The sequence below is a fragment of the Giraffa tippelskirchi genome, chromosome 12 (assembly GCF_054371585.1).
Source record: "Giraffa tippelskirchi isolate mGirTip1 chromosome 12, T2T-mGirTip1v1.2.pri, whole genome shotgun sequence".
In the NCBI taxonomy this organism is placed as follows: Eukaryota; Metazoa; Chordata; class Mammalia; order Artiodactyla; family Giraffidae; genus Giraffa; species Giraffa tippelskirchi.
Window position 1 is genome coordinate 125,080,820 of NC_137286.1, and position 21,067 is coordinate 125,101,886.

Here is a 21,067-nt window from a genome sequence, read left to right on the forward strand (position 1 = left end):
GAATTTATAAATGAAATTACTGAAACAATATTGTTTGAACTATAAACTAATCATAGTTTATAGGGACATGTTTCATCATGATAGTTTGGTATATCTTGATATATATATCAAAATAATAATTTAAGTCAGTGTGCCTACTAGAATTGATGTGTATTTATGGTTTTCAATTATATAAAATGTGAATAACTTTATCTTTTGAAAGTTGTCTAGATTGACTTATTTCAGTTTTTAACATTTTTAAAGATGTTATTACAGAGTTTGTTGTGATATTCATTTTGAGGTTATATATTTGAAGGAAGGGAGAAGAAAAATCTACAATCTGTTTACACATCAGTGACATGTTCTTTATTTGATACAAGTTAAGTATTTAATTTTTTTAGTGTGTTTCTAAGTGTTCTTAATATCCCCATTTCTATTTGAATATCCAGTCTGTTAAATCTCTCCCACTATGACTTCTAATCATAGAGATCAGATGTTGACATGGTTAGTTATTCAATAACTGCTGTTTTCTCGCTGATTGATTCTATAAGCAACATTTTTATTTTCACTTTTGTGTTCATTTTACTTGGTAAATTATCATCATTGAAATATGATTTACATAACATAAAACACACTCATTTTAATTGTAGAGTCCCATGTGTTTTGACAAATGCATTTGATAAACACCATTTAACCATCAGAAGAATGAAGACATTTTCATCACCACAAAATGTTGTTTTTGCAATTTCTCACATCTTCAGCCCCAGGCAACCATGTATCTGTTTTTTGTCACTATAGAATAATTTCAATTATTCTGAAACTTCATATAAATGGAATAAATCAGCATGTGCTACTTTATATCAGGATTCTTTGATTTAGTATTATGTTGAGATTCAACCATTTTGCTTAATCTATCTATCATTTGTTTTTTTAATTGTTTAGTAGTACATCATATTATAAATATATGAAAATATGTTTATTAATTGATGGATATTTGTTTTATATTTCCAATCTGGAGTTATCAGTTATAAACAAATACATTTAAGATGTACCTATTTTGGTATTTTTTTTTTTGTCATCAGTGTAAGGATTCTCAATATATTCTAGATACAAATACTTTTAAGAGCACTTTTTGAACAAGATTCTAATTTTGAGAAAGTCCATGTAATATTTTGAATAATTTACTACACAGAGTGTAAGAAAATATTGATAATACATATCTGGAAAAGATGTCTATTTCAGATAAAAAATCCTTACAACTCAATTATAAGAAGCCCATAAACCAAATACCTAAAGTATGCTTATATTATCTTCTGTGTGTGTCTGTGTGCACACATGTGCATGTGTGTGTGTGACATGTCATGGATGTTTGCTTATATTAAGGTGCCTAAATTTCTCTCCTATATAGTATTCTAGAAGGTACATAATTTTAGCTCTTACATTTATAGCTATTAATAATTTTAAATTAATGTTTGTGTATTATACGAGACAATTGATACTCATTTCCTATATGAATATTAATTTGATTTAGTCATTTTATTAAAAACTCTTATACTGACTTGTCTGTGAATTATCAATTGACCATATATTATGAGTCTATTTCTGGATCCTTAATCTACTCCCATTGATTTATATCACTGTCTTGAGTAGTGGAACTTCATAAATCTTTAAATTCAGTAATGTAATTACTCCTTTGCTTTCTAAAACTTTTTACTCCTCTACTTGTTTCTATTAAGACTTAACACACAAGTTTTAGAATCTGTTTGTCAGTCTCCACAATTGCTTTGGGGTGGATAAGTATTGACATCTTAAAAATATTTTATCTTGCAGACGACTTCTAGAATGGTGACAAAGGAAGCTGCATGGAACCTCTCTCCAGGAGAAAAATGATATGTGAGTGCAATACTTCTCTGTTCATGGCATTCTCCAGTCCAGAATACTGGAGTGGGTAACCTATTCCTTCTGCAGGGGAGGGGATCTCCCCAACCCAGGAATCGAACCAGGGTCTCCTGCATTGTAGGCAGATTCTTTACTAACTGAGCTATCTGGGAAGCCCACAAACAAATTAGAGTCTCTAAAAGTTGTCCTATGGTCATACAGCAAGTGAAGAAATGTTTATTGAGGAAAAATCCACTAAATATGGATGAACTCAGACAGTGTCTATATCCTTTGAGCCAAGATTTGTTCCTTTCTTTTACAGCTCAGCATGACAAGTCTCTTCTCTGGGTCAGTGCAGGCAAGAACAAAGGCCTCACTCTATCCAGGTATTTATTCTTGGGCTACATGATTTCCCTAAGAGAGATAGGCACTAACATTTCTCATCTCCATCTCGCTTTGAATTTCAGAATCTCTGCTCCAGGCAAGAATAGCCAAGAGTTCCACATCTCACTTCCTCCACTCAGTCCTCACTTTTCAAGTGAAAACTCTACTCCAGACAATATAGGTCAATAAAAAAGCAGTGACAATCGCCCTATCACCATCTCAGTTGTAAGCTGGAGGCCTCATGCCAGTATGGAAAAGTCAAGAAAATCAGAGGCTACTGTTACCATCCAGTCTTCCTCTTATAAAGCAGGAACATTAATAACAGGTATGAGCCAACTGTTCTCATTCTCCACTTCAAATGAGAAGTTCTGTCCAGGAAGAGATGCATGCACAAGAAACATGAGTTCCTAACTTACAAGAAAATTAAGTTTATTTGGAATAGATAATTGAGAAATTCTGGCTTCCCTGATAGCTCATCTGGTAAAGAATCACCTGCAATGCTGGAGACCCCAGTTAGATTCCTGGGTCAGGAAGATTCCCTGGAGAAGGGATAGGCTACCTACTCCAGTATTCATGGGTTTCCCTAGTGGCTCAGATGATACAGAATCCGACTGCAGTGTGGGAGAACTGGGTTCAATCCCTGGATTGGGAAGATCCCCTGGAGGAGGGCATGGCAACCCATTCCAGTATTCTTGCCTGGAGAATCCCTATGGACAGAGGAGCCTGGCAGGCTACAGTCCATTAGGTCGCAAAGAGTTGAACGCGACTGAGCAACTAAGGACAGCACACAGAACATTGAGAAATTCAGGCTGTTGAAAACAATGGATATTTTTTTGATAAACAATCAAAAGGAGGCTTTGTAGCCACATGAGCGCATCAAGCTAAACCACAGACCCTCAAGAAACTTAAGAGAAACAAGCACAGAAGGAGATACCTAAGAGATAGCCCTTCCCTGGGGTCAGGAAAAAAAAAAAAAAAAACACAGATATAAAGTTTACCTATGCAAAGAGGTATGAACTGTGCTAAAACCACTGTCATCCCAGGATAACAGTGTGCATGCCCAAGGTTATACCTTCTAAGGAAGGACAACAAGGCTGGACATTCTGGAGGATTCACTGGAATAGTCCAGCCAAGAAAGTAAAACAAAAACACCACACACTCACACAACAACAGTAATAGGCCAAAGTTGTTAGAAAGTAGTATCTAGAAAGGCTGATTGTCGATACAATTTTATGACAATGCAGCAGAAGTGGAAAGTGTGAGCCATACACAAGCAAAAAAGCAGGCTACAGTAAAGGCCATTCTCTGACATGTCAAACTTAGCAGAAAAATAAATACCTCAAACAAATAAGTTTAATAAACTAAAATGATCCATATTTAAAGAAGTAAAAAGGTAAGATGATGATATGTAATCAAATAAACCATATTAATTATGACATAAACATTACAAAAATCAAACTAAACCTGTGGAATGGAAAATACCAAAAAAAATGAAGAAAAGAAAATGTGTATTAAAGATTTCAAACAGTAGAACTAAGCTAGCAGAAGAATCGGCAAACTTGAAAACAGATCAGTAGAAATTATGAACCTAAGAACAAAGAGAAAAAAAAAAGTAAAATGAACAGAGCTTTAAAAAATGTGAAAATTCATTAAGAACAGTAACATAAGTTTAATCGAAGTTCCGGGGGGAAGAAGAAAGTAAAAAGAACTTAAAAATTTCAAAGATATAATGGTTGATAACTTTGTAAATATGATACAAAATATTAACAACCAGGTCAATGATCCTCAAGGAAGGCAAAGAGATCGATATTGAGATGTATCACAGAAATAAAATGTTGAAAGAGAATAAAGAGAAAATCATGAATACATCAAGTAAAAATATAGGCTCCATCAAAAAAAATATGATCACATACAAGGGAACCAAATAACTGACTTTTCATTGTGAAGAATGGAGGATAGAAGTTGCAAGTTGATATATACAAAGTTGCAAAAATAGTCAACTAAAAGTCTTAAATCCAAAACCATTTATATTTCAAAACTGAATGAAAAATAAAGACATCCTCAGAATTTGTTGCCAGCTGATCCAACTCAGAAAAAATACTAAGCAACATTCTTCAGGATAAATAAAGTGATCTAATATGTGAAATCAATTCCATAAGAAGGAACAGGAAAAAAAAAAGAACACTGATGTAGGCAATTATGAAATTTTAAGACAGTGTAAATGTTGTATTTCTTTCCTTAATTATTTAAAAAGCAACTGTACAAAACAATATGTAAATAATTATATTGTTGGGTTTCTAACATATAGATGCTTGTCTACCGTTGTTGTCAAACAATAAAAAAGCAGAAAGAAGGTGGATTTGAACAAAGTTGTTGGAGTAAAGGAATGACAACAGATGGTGACTCAGCCACACAGGAAGCAATTAAGAAAAACAAGGAGAGTAAATAAGAAAGTAGGTAAAACAAATTTTCCTTTCTAATTTGAGCAGGTTTAATAACAAAAACTTACATAAAGTAATAGTTTTAACGATATGGTTAACACCTTAACTTCCTTGAATTTTGACTTCTGTATCTATTAAGAAAACATCAGCTCTGCTCAATTCTCCATCTGCAAACTGTAATTTAGAGAGGACTTCCAACAAGAGTGATTGTAAAAAATATTTTGTTTGATTACCCCCTCATTGATATCAGTAACTAAATGAACTTTCACCAATGTGCAAAAAGAATTATTTCATCTATTTTGCCCAAATTTTTCTATTGTTATTGCTGTATATTATAGTGAGACAGAGTGTGATCTTGATAATTCTATAATGAGTAGAAGCAAAAGAATTTCTCATGCTCAAATTTTTTTGCCCAAGAGTGTTTTATATCTTTACCCAAATATAAATTCTCATCATGTTCATCTGTAGAGAAAGTACTCTAAGTTTTCTTTCCAAGTATCCTTCACTCAAAATAGTGACAAATATCAAATATAGTAGGGGGATAAGTGATACTACAATTGATTTTTAAAGTTATCAAGTGTTTGGGGCTTGCATGTTTCCTGAAATATAATTCTCATAAAACATTTAATCCTCAATGAACCTGGAGTTATTGTTATATTTTGAACATTTAATTTGAAATATATGGAATAGAAATCTCATTTTTTACACTTAGGGAAAATGCCCATATACAAGAAGCAAGAACAAGTTAAAGTATTAATATGAGATGAGTCATAAATGTTTATTTTTTCAACTTTGTTAAAAAATACATGCTTTTATTGTATACATGCACATTCACAAACGTACAATACCCTCACTCATTGAAACTCTATGCCAAAAAAATTAATAAATAGTGGAAGTTCTTCTCAGGCCTCAGCATAGCTATCATCATTTTCCTGTTTGCTCAGTGATGTTAGCTGACTGCTTATGACTCTATAAACACATTTTACTGTCAATTTGGAACATTTCATTAATAATAGCAATTTTTTAAACAAAGCCATGTGTATTTCTTTCCACCAGACTGCATACTTTGCAAGAATTATTTTATTTTTGCATTGAAATAATAGCAGAGTTTCACATGAGATTTTATGAAATTTAAACTAATTAAAAATGTAAGAAAACTAAGAACATGGCATCCGGTCCCATCACTTCATGGCAAATAGATGGGGAAACAGTGGAAACAGTGGCTGACTTTATTTTTCTGGGCTCCAAAATCACTTCAGATGGTGATTGCAGCCATGAAATTAAAAGATGTTTACTCCTTGGAAGGAAGTTATGACCAACCTAGACTGCATATTGAAAAGCAGAGACATTACTTTGTCAACAAAGGTCTGTCTAGTCAAGGCTATGGTTTTTCCAGTGGTCATGTATGGATGAGAGAGTTGGACTATAAAGAAAGCTGAGCACCGGAGAATTGATGCTTTTGAACTGTGGTGTTGGAGAAGACTCTTGAGAGTCTTTAGACTCTCAAGGAGAGGAATGCAAGGAGATCCAACCAGTCCATCCTAAAGGAGATCAGTCCTGGGTGTTCATTGGAAGGACTGATGTTGAAGCTGAAACTCTAATACTTTGACCACCTCATGCGAAGAGCTGACTCATTTGAAAAGACCCTGATGCTGGGAAAGATTGAGGGCAGGAGGAGAAGGGGATGACAGAGGATAAGATGGTTGGATGGCATCACTGACTCAATGGACATGGGTTTGGGTAAACTCCGGGAGTTGGTGATGGACAGGAAGGGCTGGCATGCTGCGGTTCATGGGGTCGCAAAGAGTCGGACATGACTGAGCAACTGAAGTGAAGTGAGTGACACATATATTGTAATGCATTAATTAATAAACAATCAATTCCAAAATGGTTCTGTATATAATAATTACACTTTAAAAGTTGAGATTAAAACAAAATTTAATTGTGATATGTAATCAAGATCTTCCTTTGTGTCCATATACACGTAAGCAGAGAAATAGAATTTTAGTCATATTTGCAAGGCAGCTATGACTATTCACAGTTTATAATATCTCTGGTATAGTTATTCAAACATTAATGTTTTCCAAAGAAAATTTTATTTAAAGTAAAAATAATAACATATATGGTATATATGGTGGTGGCTCAAAAAATAAAAATCTACCTGCAATGCAGAAGACCTGGGTTCCAACCCTGGGAGGGAAGATATCCTGGAGAAGGGAATGGCTACCCACTCCAGTATTCTTGCCTGGAGAATTCCATGGACTGTATAGTCCATGGGGTCACAGAGCCTCAAACACAAATGAGAAACTAACAGTTTCACTTTTTTCATGTATTATACATACACATATATATGGATATATATGTGTGTGTGTGTGTATATATATATATACATATATATATCACTCCATCAATTCAGTCACTCAGTCATTTCCAACTCTTTCTAAACCCATGAACTGCAGCCTGCCAGGCTTCCCTGTCCATCACCAGCTCCTGGAGCTTGCTCAAACTCATGTCCATTGAGTATTTGATGCCATCCAACCATCTCATCCTCTCTTGTCCCCTTCTCCTCCTTCCTTCAATCTCTCACAGCATCAGGGTCTTTTCCAATGAGTCAGTTCTTCGCATCAGGTGGCCAACGTATTGGAGTTTCAGCTCAACATCAGTCCTTCCAATGAATTTGCAGGACTGGTTTCCTTTAAGATTGACTGGTTGGATCTCCTACAGTCCAAGGAACTCTCAAGAGTCTTCTCCAACACCACAGTTCAAAAACATCAATTCTTCGGCACTCAGCTTGCATTATAGTCCAGCTCTCACATCCATACATGACTACTGGAAAAACCATAGCTTTGACTAGATGGCCCTTTGTTGACAAAGTAATGTCTCTGCTTTTTAATATACTGTCTAGGTTGGTTGTGGCTTTTCTTCCAAGGAGCAAGCGTCTTTTAATTTCATGGCTGCAGTCACCATCTGCAATGATTTTGGAGCCCAAGATAATAAAGTCTTTCACTGTTTCCATTGTTTCCCCATCTATTTGCCATGATGTGATGATACTTGTGCCATTATCTTAATTTTCTGAATGTTGAGTTTTAAGCCAACTTTTTCACTCTTCTCTTTCACTTTCATCAAGAAGCTCTTTAGTTCTTCTCTGCTTTCTGCCATAAGGGTGGTGTCATCTGCATATCTGAGGTTATTGATATTTCTCCCGGCAATCTTGATTCCAGCTTGTGCTTCATCCTGCCCAGCATTTTGCATGATGTACTCTGCATAGAAGTTAAATAAGCAGGGTGACAGTATACAGCCTTGATGTACTCCTTTTCCTATTTGGAACCAGTCTGTTGTTCTATGTCCATTTCTAACTGTTCCTTTTTGACCAGCATACTGATTTCTCAGGATGCAGGTAAGGTGGTCTGGTTTTCCCATCTCTTGAAGAATTTTCCAGTTTGTTGTGTTTCACAGAGTCAAAAGATTTCCTGTAGTCAATAAAGCAGAAGTAGACGTTTTTCTGGAGCTCTCTTGCTTTTTTGATGATCCAACGGATTTTGGCAATTTGATCTCTGGTCCCTCTGCCTTTTCTAAATCCAGCTTGAACATCTGGAAGTTCATGATCCACATACTGTTGAAGCTTAGCATGGAGGATTTTGAGCATTACTTTTCTGGCGTGTGAGATGAGTGCAATTGTGGTGGTAATTTGAAGATTCTTTGGCATTGCCTTTCTTTGGGATTGGAATGAATACTGCCCTTTACCAGGCCTGTAGCTGAGTTTTCCAAATTTGCTGGCATATTGAGTGCAGCACTTTCACTGCATCATCTTTTAGGATTTGAAATAGCTCAACTGGAATTCCATCACCTCCACTAGCTTTGTTCATAGTGATGCTTCCTAAGGCCCACTTGACTTCACATTCCAGGATGTCTGGCTCTAGGTGAGTGATCACACCATCGTGGTAATCTGGGTCATGAAGATCTTTTTTGTATTTGCAGTTAGCTCTCAGTAAATACATACAAAATGAATAAAAGCTGAATATCCATTATGAATCCCAAGATTAAAACAGTATCTCATTTATACACAAGTCTAGGCTTAAAATTTCCACTCACACAGATAGAAATCCAAGGAGGAAAATGTAATTAAAGGCCATTAGCTTTCGTATATTGTTTGATATATGGGTGCAAGTCCTACTAAAAGTTCCAATAGCCACTTTGAGAAAGCAAACAAATTACCAGTTGGCAAATCACAATAAATGCTCAGTTTCTTGAAAACACTACTTATTACAGCATAGTGTGGAGGAAAAGGTGCTTTTTGTGACCAAGTAACAATATGGTTGTGGAAGAAATAGAAGTAAAAATATTAAAGGGAGCAAGGACTGACATTTTTTATCAATGTGGCTTATGTGAAGCCATTATTTAATTTTATGACAACTAAGTGTACTTGACTGCAGTGAAGTACTCTTTGTAAATCCTGTTCTTATATTAAATGACCAGCAGTAATCAAAGTTTATCAAGATAAGAGTACCGAGCAATTCCTTTGGAAAAAGATAGGAAAAGTTGAATTTGCATCAGGTACCATATATGTATGGAGGAAATATTAGAAGAATGGGTTATTCACATCTTCTCAACTGCATTACTTCCAGTCAATGGTCTCAAACAATAAAAGGTATCTTCCTTATGGAGGGGAAATTTATGATATATTCTAAGATTGATTATGAAAGTTAGGAAGTGATATGCACTGCGGTGAAAGTCAATCATGTAGGAAAGTTAGATGTTGACATAGATTATTAATAAAATCATCATACAACCCAACCATACACAGAGCTCAAATAATTAGTTTGGAAGAAGAAAACAGGCAGGAAGGGGCTGAGAGACTCATTAGCCAAATTACTGTGAGAGAAGGAAAGGGAAAAAGAAAGGTAAAGGAAAATTTATTAGCAAGAATAGGTTTATTTCTGGAAGGAATATTGTACAGAGTTCAAAAGGTTAGAACAGTAGAAGACTCGTTTGATTTCTTAACTACCAAGTTCAGTCACTCGGTCGTGTCTGACTCTTGTGACCCAGTTGTTTGCAGCACACCAGGCTTCCTTGTCCATCACCAACTCCCAGACCTTGCTCAAACTCATGTGCATCGAGTTAGTGATGCTATCCAACCATCTCATCCTCTGTCAAACCCTTTTGCTCCTGACTTCAATCTTTCCCAGCATCAGGGTCTTTTCAAATGAGTCAGTTCTTCACATCAGGTGGGCAAAGTATTGGAATTTCAGCTTTAGCATCAGTCCTTCCAATGAATATTCAGGACTGATCTCCTTTAGGATGGACCGGTTGGATCTCCTTGCAGTCCAAGGGACTCTCAAGAGTCTTCTCCAACACCATAGTTCAACAGCATCAATTCTTCAGTGCTTAGCTTTCTTTATAGTCCAACTCTCACATCCATACATGACCACTGGAAAAACCATAGCTTTGACTAGATGGACCTTTGTCGGCAAAATGCTGTCTGGTTGGTCACAGCTTTTCTCCAAGGAGCAAGCGTAACCTTTTCTTCCAAGGAGCAAGCAAGAATAACCCATTCTTTTAATTTCATGGTTGCAATCACCATCTGCAATGATTTTGGAGCCCAAGAAATTAAAGTCTGTCACTGTTTCCCTTGTTTCCCCATCTTTTTGCTATTAAGTGATGCGACCAAATGCCACGATGTTAGTTTTTTGAATGTTGAGTTTTAAGCCAACTTTTTCACTCTCCTCTCTCATTTTCATCAATAGACTCTTTAGTTCGTCTTCACTTTCTGCCATAAGGATGGTGTCATCTGCATATCTGAGGTTATTGATATTTCTCCCAGCAATCTTGAGTCCAGCTTGTGCTTCATCCTGCCCAGCATTTTGCATGATATACTCTGCATAGAAGTTAAATAAGCAGAGAGACAATATACAACCTTAACATATTCCTTTCCCAATTTGGAACCAGTCCACAATGGGAAGCAAATTTCTACCATATACTTAAGTAGAAATTTTCTGGATCAAGTTTTTTTTTTTTTTTGTCTTACAAAAATGATTTTCATGATAAATACACTAGACATTTGGAGGATAATGAAAAGTGTTATGGATATGGGAGATGAGCACAAAGTAAGTGGCTTATTCTTCATGTATGTATCACAGGCCCTTGATGGCTTTTGATTTTTTATTCTCTGCACAGAAATCTGTTAAAAAGAGTTATCCCACTCTATATCCACAAGCATATGATGTAAGCAAAGGTGGAACTGGGCAAGACAAGTACTTTGAATGCTTTGCTGAACTAGTAACCACTGTGTTAGTAGAGTAATGGTTCAAGAAGTTAAAGGCCATTGTCATCAGCATTTATAGCAGCGGTCCTCAACCTTTTGTTACCAGGGACATGTTTTGGGGGAAGACAGTTTTTTCCATGGGCAGGGGGAGGAGATGGTTTGGGGCTGATTCAAGTTCATTACATTTATTGTGCACTGTATTTCTAATCTTATGCTACCACTGATCTGACAGGAGGTACCACCGGTCCATATCCCAGAGGCTGGGGACCCCAGATTTATAGTACTATTCCCTGAAGTGATAACATTTTCAACCATTATATAGCCAGGGACACCCTTACTTTACAATTTTAAAAGCTCACTCTATTCAGAATACACCCATTAACTAATAATTTCATCCTGTATACCTCAGCTCTTTTTAATTCCTAATATAAACTGATTTAAAAGAGAATTGCTTAGTTTTGGGCACAAGTTCACCTTACCTTAACAAAGATCTCTATTGTTAAATCATATTAAATGTGGTCAAGAATTGTAAAGGCACTGTGTGAGTATTTTATGCTGATGTTCATCAGCTTTCTCTTTAATCTATGAAACTAGATAAGAGATGTTAATTTACTAATTGGAGAGGATTATAAGTTTGTTCACAGGGGAACTCTTGGAATGAAGAAGAAAATGTCAAAAAGCGAAGGTTTAAACAGATGTGAAAATGTTAAAAGTTCAATGCTCTACAGTGCAGAGTAATAAAAATGTTGAAAATGGACAGAAACTTTGATGAGTATAGTGTTCCTGGAAAAGAATGACACAGTGCTTCCTGTCCTCTGGGGACCTAATTATGAGCTCTTCTGTATAATGCACGTCAAATATTGACAGACAGGCTGTTTGTATTTGCTTCTTAATTAAAGACTCTCCTCTCACACCCCTGAAAATGTTTATCAAAGACATCTTGCTACTCTAACAGACATAATGTGAAGCCACATGTTGGGAGGCAAAAAAATTAGAAAATAAAATAGAGTTTAAGTTTCTTCACAGATTGAAAAAGAGAAACTTTCTGTAACTTTCAAGGAAAAAAAAAACTTTTCATTTATCTCTCTAGGTTTTCTGCCATATTTTTTTAATATTTCCCATACTGCACATAAAGATCAATCATATATTTCTCAACTCCCAGAATCGCACCTACGGTGCAAATTTTATCAAAAATTGTAATCTTGGGATAAGCCTTATGATAACAAATTTCACTCTTCAGTTTCTTTGATGAATGCTTTTAATTCAGTTTCCATGTAGATAGTCCTAAATATTTTAAATGTATGTGGCACATGAAAGTAAACAGGAAATGGACAATTTTCTAATTGTGTCAAATCCATTCTAGTAATAATATCATGCCTTGGGAATGTTTTAAAGGGAGTACCACTAATAACCCATGAAATATTCTGTAATGTCTTGAATCTATGAAGGATTAAATGGCACGGAACACGGATATCAACAATAGAAATAATTTCAGGAATGTATCTGATTTTCAGTTAAGTTACTTTCCGTCAGTTACTTTACTATAGACATGTTAAGGCATATCACTTAACTCTCATATAAGTAATAAATAATATATTTATACCTTGATTTTATATAGTCCAGAATGTGAAAAGTCTATTAGACTGTAAAGCAGTGTTGTTAAAGTTTCCACTAATATTTAGAGCTAGGCTTTAGTGGAGAAAGATCTCTCACAAAAGCACAATTAGCGGAACAATCATTCTTCCTGGTGTCTTCCAAACATATTAAGCACTGTTTGATTGGTTTGAAAGAGGTCTGATTGTTTTTATGGATGCTATTGATTCAACCATACCAGTCTAACTAGGGTTTAATTTTTAGCAAATATTTATTTAGCTTTGTATATTCTTTATATTCTACTTCCCTCTGTATTTCTCTTGTTTGTTAGCATTTAATTATTTAATTGCGCCTAAGAATTTGCATCACTTATGTCATCTGCTTAACTATTTGAGCAGGTTTCTGCAGAATTATTTTGTTTTTGTTTTTAAATCACAAAATGTTTTAAATTATAAAATTTAATGATGTGTAAGAGCTATAAAATGTTAATGGTTTTCTAAGAAGTAGGCTAAAATATTGATAAAGATTCTCAGACTATAAATCATTTTGAACTAGACAATAGAAGAATATATTTATAGATTTTCTTGGGTGGAGGAAGTCATAATAGAGCCATATATCCCCTACTGTCAAAGCCTACATTTCAGGTGACTGAAGAATGTTCACCAAATTATTACATGTTCTAAAGAAAAGACAAAACCCAAGTATATGCATCTGTGGAAGAGTTAAATCATTTCAACTAGCAAAGACTGCAAATGTCTTTCCAGGGTAGTTTTACTGTGGTGACATTTGGCTGAAATGGGACCACTGGGATCCAAACACACTCTCAAATGTGAGTAAAATTTTTCCTTTTAATGTTAACATGTTTTCCAGCCTTTTCATACTGAAAATAAAAGGCCAAATTTTCCTAATTCTCTACTAGGTGGACTTAATTTTAAGGATGTAATTCTCTGAATGTAAGTTACTCTTCTAATGTAAAGATAGAAGTAGAATCACAGAAATACCATGATGAATGGTCTTTGAGAGGTCATCCAATTTATCAGCCTCTTCACCAATCTGGGCGCATATTTACCTACATTCTTTTAAGTAAGACAACTTGAGAGAAGAATATTACATAAGCACACAAAAAACCCTGAAGACCAATCCCTGAGAATTTTCTGTAATTATTCTTTTTAAACCACTTTAAACCTTTAGATATCAAAATGTTTTCACCAGGACTCCCATTAGAAAACAGAAAGTGAAAATATACAAAAAAATAGTTTCATTTTCTCTCTCCTCTCTTTCTCACACACACACACACACTCACTCACTCACAAGCTAACTTCTTTCTAATATGTATTCTGATATTTTCCCTTTATTTTCTTTGACCTCCATTTTGGTTATTTTTTCTTCTCTCATTAATTAGATATAGTAACAGTACAGTTTGAAAATTGCCTCTTTAATCCAAGGATAGTAATTTGGTAACTTCTTGAGATAGATAATCTATCTGTCTGTCTGTCTATGTCTACTTACATCTCAAATAGTGCATTTTTCTGTGCCAATGTTAGTCTTTACAGCTAACATGATTATGTTTAATGCAAAATGCTCATGCATAAAGTGCCTGACATCCAGAAATGAAAAGGACTTCTTTTTATGTATTCCTTCAGTACATGTAGTTTAAGGATGGCTTTGAAGAAAAGCATTGAACAAGGTTGATGTTTAGTGTGTCTTTAACCTCAAAATGAATATACTATATATTGGGATATTGTTTTCTCTTATAAATCCGTGTCATCATTCTTGGTTAATTCAGAATTTGACTATTACTTTAAAGTCAAGAAAATAATTAAAGGCTGACATATTTTAAGTGGTGTGTCTGTACACATTTGCTTTAACCTACACATTTTGTTAAAATTGTCAGAGTTAAAAGAGAGATATAAACAAGACAAATGTAGGATGTTTTGATTGAACACTTATCATGTGATAGCACACAATTAAAATAAGTTATGTCCTTAAAAGTGTTATGTTCTTTTTGAAATGATACCACAGTGAAATGATTCAAGCACTTGAAGAATATTTATACAACAGGCAGTAAAGTTTTTATTTTTTATATTTCTTTCTTCGCTTTCCTTATGTTCAGTATTTAAGAATGATTTGTATCTTGGCTTAGATTAAAATATTACTCTCAAAAATAATTTGAGAGTAGAGAGTAAATTAGCCAGTTAGAAATCCCTGTCCTATATGTCCTAGAAGAATAACAACCTTGTTTGAAGAATATAATGCATTTGAATTGACTTGAATATGATTAAATTTAACTGCAGCTTGTGTTTTCCCTTTGAAAACACCTTACAGAAAGAAAAATATGTGACAGAAAAAAGTTTGAGTTTGGTTATTTCTGTGCTGTGTTCTCTGAAATGTGATTTGCAAGTCCATAGTGCAATTTACTCAAAGAAAAAATTACCAACAGTGATTTAGAAGATGGACTATTTATGCCTTTTCTCAGAAATTATTTAACTCATAAGTTTATCAAAGTTATATTTAGAGTGTTCAGTTTCTTTTGTATAAGTTCACTTCCTAAAATAGTGCAAATGTACAAAAATATTTCCAGATTCTTGTAAAATAAAAATTAATTAAAGAATTAAGTTTGAAGTTTCCTATTAAGGTGATTAATTTAGTCATTTTCTCTTGGACAGTTACTCCAAAAAAAACAGGAAGTAATTTGAACTTTTAATGCTTGTAAGCATGTGATGTTTTGACGTTTAAACACATGTTTCTTCAGATGTAATATTCTACTTTCCATGCATGATGCTTTTGAATGGTAGTGTTGGAGAAGACTCTCAAGAGTCCCTTGAACTGCAAGGAAATCAAACCAGTCAAGCCTAAAGGAAATCAGTCCTGAATATTCATTGGAAGGACTGATGCTGAAGCTGAAACTCCAATACTTTGGCCACCTAATGTGAAGAATTGACTCATTGCAAAATACCCCGATGCTGGGAAAGATGGAAGGCAGGAGGAGAAGGGAACAACAAAGGATGAGACGGCTAGATGGTATCACCAACTCAATGGACATGAGTTTGAGCAACCTGTGTGAGTTGGTGATGTACAGCGAAGCTTGGTGTGCTGCAGTCCATAGGGTCACAAAGGGTCGGACATGACTGAGGGACTGAATCGAATTGAATATATATATGTATATGTATATACGTATATATATACACACACACATATATATATTGAATAGATCATCCTTTTCTCAGATTAATTACATTATCTGTCAGATAAAATTAATTGAAATATAGTTTTAAAGCCAAATTGAACTGATTAACAATGGAATTAAAATTTACAAACAGTTGCACAGCACAGACAGCAGTGACAGATTTGCTGCATTGCCTGGACTCGTAGAGCTACAGATGACACCACTTTTTATTTAGTGTTACCCTTTAGGTTTTCATAACACACATGTTGATGGGCTGCAGGAGGGAGGTCATGAGAAAGACTGAGTAGCCAGTGGTCTGTATCCCCTCACTGAAGAAACGTGTCCACTTGCCTTCCACTCGGCTTCTCGTTCACTCTGCCCTTTACCCAGTTTTGCTTCTGGTTTCTGATGATGGGTGGAGCTGCCCTCACCTCAGCTAACCCAGCTGGGCTCTGTGCTTGCCCTGGGTAGTAGCTTTACCCAATGGGACATTTCCCAGCCTCTCACACACTTGCTCTCAGATAGAAAGGTGACTGTGTCATTCCCAGGGGAAGCTCTTTGGGGCACTCTCCCTAGCTTCTTTGTGGATCCAGAATCAATACTCTTTGCCAAACGCTGGGTGAAAAGAGTCCTACCACTGGCCTTTGAGGAACAAGCTGGGGAGATGGGGGCTTCTTTCTTCCAGTGGCCCCCTCTGCCCCACATAGCTAGACCTGTGTCCTTGTAGGTTCCTAGGACTGCCTGATCTTTGCACACTTGTCAAACTAGGGGCTGTGTCTATGGTCCCTTTTCTCTGAATATCTCTTCATCTGTTTATTCTACCAGATGCCTTATTTTATATTGCTTGTGAACTATGTGCAGAGAGGAAGTGAAAATAAATCTAGGAATACAGTTTTAACAGACCAGATTTTAATAAATGTTATCATTTTCTTATTTTTGTGAAGATAAAAACTCAGTTATGAAGCATTACCATTTTCCTTATGTAATTTTTTATAATTGTCACTCAATTTTTTATTTGTTGTTGTTCAATTGTCTGACTTTTTGTGACCCCATGGATTGCAGCATGCCAGGCTTCCCTGTCCTTCACTGTCTCCTGGAGCTTGCTGAAACTCAGGTCCATTGAGTCGGTGATGCCATCCAACCATCTCATCCTCTGTTATCCCCTTCTCCTCCTGCCTTCTATCTTTCACAGCACCAGGGTTTTTTCCAAAGAATCTGCTCTTTGCGTCAGGTGGCCAAGGTATTGGGGCTTCAGCTTCAGCATCTGTCAGTATTAAGGGGCGATTTTCTTTGGGATTTACTGGTTTGATCTTCTTGAGTCCGAGGGACTCTCAAGAGTCTTCTCCAACACCACAGTACAAAAGCACCAATTCTTCAGTGCTCAGCCTTCTTTATGGTCCAATTCTCACATCCATACGTGACCACTGGAAAAACCATAGCTTTGACTAGACAGGTCTTTGTTAGCAAAGTAGTATCTCTGCTTTTGAGTATGCTGTTAGGTTGGTCATAGCTTTTCTTCCAAGGAGCAAGAGTCTTTTAATTTCATGGCTGCAGTCACTATCTGCAGTGATTTTGGAGCTCAAGAAAATAAAGTCTCTCACTGTTTCCATTGTTTCCCCATCTATTTGCCTTGACGTGATGGGACTAGATGCCATGATGTTAATTTTTTGAATACTGAGTTTTAAGCCAGCTTTTTCACTCTGCTCTTTCACCTTCATGAAGAGGCCCTTTATTTCCTCTTCACTTTCTGCCATAAGGATGGTGTCATCTGCATATCTGAGGTTATTGCTATTTCTCCTGGCAATCTTGATCCCAGCTGATCCTTCATCCAGCCTGGCATTTTGCATGATGTACTCTGCATATATGTTAAAAAAGCAGGGTGACAATATACAGCCTTGATGGACTCTTTTCACATTTTGGAACCAGTGGATCCACTATCCACTATCCACAGACTGGTTCCATGTCTGGTTCTAACTGTTGCATCTTGACCTGCATACAGGTGTCTCAGGAGTCAGTTAAGGTGGTCTGGTATTCCTATCTCTTTAAGAATTTTCCCATTTGTTGTGATCCACAGAGTGAAAGGCTTTAGCTTAGTCAATGTCGTGGTCCTGGGTTGGAAAAAAATTTCCAGACATGAGACAGAATGAGAGAGAAATAAAGTTTATTAGAATGGGAAACGCTGTTAGAACAATGGACCAGTTCAAGGGAGAACCAGCATTGAACAGGGGTCCTTAGTCTACTTTTATACCCAAGGTACACGGAGTGGGATAGGGGTCTTGCGGGTCATTTGCTGATTGAATGAGGCACATATACTGGGTGGGGGGAAGAGTAAGGCAAATACCTTCTCCCTGAGAGTCCCTTGGACTGCAAGGAGATCCAATCAATCCATCCTGAAAGAGATCAATCCTGGGTGTTCATTGGAAGGACTGATGTTGAAGCTGAAACTCCAATACTTTGGCCACCTCATGAGAAGAGTTGACTCATTGGAAAAGACCCTAATGCTGAGAAGGATTGGGGACAGGAGGAGAAGGGGACGACAGAGGATGAGATGCTTGGATGGCATCACCGACTCGATGGACATGGGTTTGGGTAGACTCCGGGAGTTGGTAATGGACAGAGAGGCCTGGCGTGCTGCAATTCATGGGGTCGCAAAGAGTCGGACACGACTGAGCGACTGAACTGAACTGATGGGGTAGGAGGGGAGACAGATTATACTGCTTAGGAGGACTTGAAATTCGTTAATAATTACAACATGGGGGAAGGACAGATGATACAGGTCTGGTTTTTCTGTTTCTGCTTTCCAAGACCCTCCTTGGTTTTATCTGCTCTTTTGTCCTTGGGTCACCACAGTCGATGAAGTCAATTTTTTATTATCGCTGAAAATAATCTGCTATGATTTTCTCTCATTTGCCATTTTTATTTGCAAAGTTTTATGTATTTTTGCCTTTTAATAATTCTTTTGATGTCTAGTTTGAGCCCCACTGTTTCTGCGCTGCTTGTTTCAGCCTCTTTGATCCCCCGTTTTCTAGTCTCCTACAGCCCTTGCTCATTAATTTTGTGTTATTGTCTTTCAATAGATGCTGTAATTAGCTAAGGTAACAATCATTTTAAAAATTTCAGTCTGAAATGTAATGAAATTATTTTTATGTTTTCTTTAACTGTGAATGTTTTTCCTCTTCTCAGATGTTCCACTGTTACTGCTGCTAAATGTTGTGGCTCACTGTCATGAGCCTTTAATTAGGAAAGTTCCCCCAAAGCTAATATTAGTCAACATTAGAACACATGGCGCTTCTTGAACTTTGGCATCAAAAGAAATTAATAATTTACCCTGAATGGCATATCTAGTCATCATTGAGCAGGAAATTTCTAGTTTTATTGCTCTCTGTGTGAATTGTGGCAAGGAACTGCTAAATCATGGTCACCTCAGGTTATATGTCTTTTTTTTCTTTTCCTTCTTTAGAACAACACATTAAGCAACTTAATTCAAATTATGTGTCATTCTAATTGGAACTGGAGAGCAATTAACTTTTGTGTGGCAAAATGTCAAGCACATTTTTTTTTTAACTCATCAAAAAGAATTTGTCAAGAGGAGTCTATGGCTTCGTATAAATTACAATTGTTGCTATTAATTTGGTCTCTGTTTCAATTAGCTTTTGAACTGCTTTAACTATAGGAAGGATAGTAACTAAGAAATACAATAAGCGATACTTTGCCTCCTGACAAGATATCACTTCTTAATTGTCAGGGTACTGTAAGTTCCAGTTTAGATAAATAGATTTTCCCTGTTGTATAAAAATAGAAAAATATAAAATACTAAACTTGTATATATCTTCCTTACTTTAGCACCAGTTTTCCCAAGTTTATATTAGTGAAACCGTTATGTTTATTCCTTATTTCATAAAATAGCACAAGTCTAATACCAAAGAACTAAATAACAGACAAGAAATTGCAAAAGCACAATCCACATTATCTTCCTTCACATGCATATTTGAATATACTCTCTAGCTGCATGTAAATTATTCGTAAAAGTAATCTTTTTAAAAAAAAATCTGTAGCTCTTTTTGTCCTTTCCTCTTCTTTCTTTCCCTGTCCATTTTTCTTCCACAATGTTATAGAAAAAACTTTTGAATTACTGAATTTTAGTGACAAACTGGAGAAATATGTAAACTAATAAACCCAAATAGGTTTAGTATCTCTTTAAATAGAATCCAAAAGTGGATAAACTTTTGTTCAATAATCAATGTTCTCCTGCTGCTGCTGCTAAGTCGCTTCAATGTTCTAGTTCGTCATATTTTGGAAATGATTCAATGAATATCCATCATTTAGTTTATCTCAAAGTAACACTAAAGTTTTAAGTTACCAAAATGATTTTGGAAACTATTTTTAAGTAAGCATAACAGAAAGCATAATTACTGTTGAAAATTCATTTATAAACTTCTAGTTATATGAATTTAGCTTACTTGTTAACAGTTTTGTTTAGATCATACTTGACGGTTTGTGACATTAAATAGCTAGCCATCATCTTAAATTGCTTTTCTTGCTAACATTCTGTAATAAATAACTTGAGCTTATTTGACTTTTAGTAAATCTAGGTAAAGTAAAACTGTATGTCTGCATTATTTTTAGTGCTAATAATGCTAAAAATATCCCTGTTTTAAATATACCATTGAATAAACCAACAAACAACTAGATGTACTGAGAATTATCCTAGATCACGTGAACTTGAAAAACATGTGGGTTAGTCTCTGTATTTCTGAGAACATCCTTAATTTATATAACTTAAGTGTTTTTTGGTGCTTCCCCAGTGGCACCAGTGGTAAAGAATCCGCCTGCCAATGCAGGAGACACAAGACTTGTGGATTCAAACCCTGGGTTGGGAAGACCCCTTGGAGTGGGAAATGGCAACCCACTCCAGTATAGTTTCCAGTATAGAAAATTCCATGAACAAGAGGAGCCCAGCAGGTTACAGTCCACAGGGTCGCAAAGAGTCAGACACAACTGAGCACACATGTATGGAGTTTTATTTAAGCCAGTTAAATATAGTTTTTATAAACAATACTGTTTGTTGGGAGAAAAACATTATACATCACTGCATATATGCATAGAGATACACCACCTTACAACTGATACAGAGATCTTTTGCTTTTGTTTTTCAATAATATATGAAAGAATAGTTGGATTGCAATTGTGCTTTTGCAATCAGAATAAGGTTAACTATTCAGATGTCTTAAACATTTTACTATTATCTGTGGAGTAGACTTTCAAGATTTTTCATTTGTTTGTTTATCTCACTTCCAATTTGCCTTCCTCCCACTGGCTCCCCCTTTTCTTTTTTGATAAAATTACCAGGGTTTTAGGGTTTCC

At 35.7% G+C, this 21,067-nt stretch overlaps 1 protein-coding gene across 1 annotated transcript in view; it reads left to right on the plus strand.

Moving 5' to 3' along the window:
• LOC145528650 (uncharacterized) overlaps positions 1-21,067 on the plus strand; it is a 427,065-nt gene that overhangs the window by 241,483 nt on the left and 164,515 nt on the right. The window contains exons 9-13 of the mRNA XM_081547298.1: positions 1,810-1,872; positions 2,180-2,243; positions 2,325-2,566; positions 4,550-4,694; positions 13,302-13,366. The gene's annotated coding sequence lies outside the window, so the exon portion shown is untranslated. The remainder of the gene's footprint in view (positions 1-1,809; positions 1,873-2,179; positions 2,244-2,324; positions 2,567-4,549; positions 4,695-13,301; positions 13,367-21,067) is intronic.